Below are 846 nucleotides of genomic sequence, written 5' to 3'. Positions count from 1 at the left end.
TCATGTACACTGCAAGGACTGCTTGAGCCAATAAGGTCAAGAAGCAGTTCATTCTATTTCTCCATCTTCATTTATTAATTTTCACATTTACTCCTTTTAAGTAATTATAATGTGAATTTACTGTGTCCCTAAGAAATTCTCTTTCATCATTTATTAGAGAAGACAACTTAATATTCAAAATGAAAAAGTTATTGAGAAGTATGGAAAGAAAGAAGACAAAGAGAAAAATTACATAATTAAAAAAATTAAAATACAGAGCAGTGTGAAGAAGCAGCGAGAACGACCCCCGACGGACCAAACCCGCGCACTGCCGCATCCCAGTGTTCAGTGCTGATGTCCCCCCGCCACCGCCGTGCCCAAAAGAAAGGCTGAAGGGGATACTAAAGGAGATAAAGCCAAGGTGAAGGATGAGCCACAGAGAAGATCTGCAAGGTTGTCTGCTAAACCTGCTCCTCCAAAGCCAGAGCCCAAGCCTAAAAAGGCCCCTGCAAAGAAGGGAGAGAAGGTCCCCAAAGGGAAGAAGGGGAAAGCTGATGCCAGGAAGGATGCGAATAATCCTGCAGAGAATGGAGACGCAAAAACAGACCAGGCACAAAAAGCTGAAGGTGCTGGAGATGCCAAGTGAAATGTGTGCATTTTTGATAACTGTGTGCTTCTGGTGACTGTACAGTTTGAAATGCTATTTTTTATCAAGTTTTATAAAAATGCAGAATTTTGTTTTACTTTTTTTTAAGCTATGTTGTTAACTTCATTGTTTTTTTGGGGAAGGAACATGTGTTACTAAGAAAATGTCTCTCAAGCTGGATTGGTGATGGTTGATGTTGAAAAACATTTTTCCCTGCTAAT

At 40.1% G+C, this 846-nt stretch overlaps 1 pseudogene; it reads left to right on the top strand.

Moving 5' to 3' along the window:
* Positions 1–340: 340 nt before the first annotated feature.
* LOC102923434 (non-histone chromosomal protein HMG-17 pseudogene) lies at positions 341–644 on the top strand (annotated as a pseudogene).
* The last annotated feature ends 202 nt before the right edge of the window (positions 645–846 follow it).

The sequence above is a fragment of the Peromyscus maniculatus genome, chromosome 4 (assembly GCF_049852395.1).
Source record: "Peromyscus maniculatus bairdii isolate BWxNUB_F1_BW_parent chromosome 4, HU_Pman_BW_mat_3.1, whole genome shotgun sequence".
Lineage (NCBI taxonomy): Eukaryota > Metazoa > Chordata > Mammalia > Rodentia > Cricetidae > Peromyscus > Peromyscus maniculatus.
This window is presented reverse-complemented; position numbering and strand designations above follow the sequence as displayed.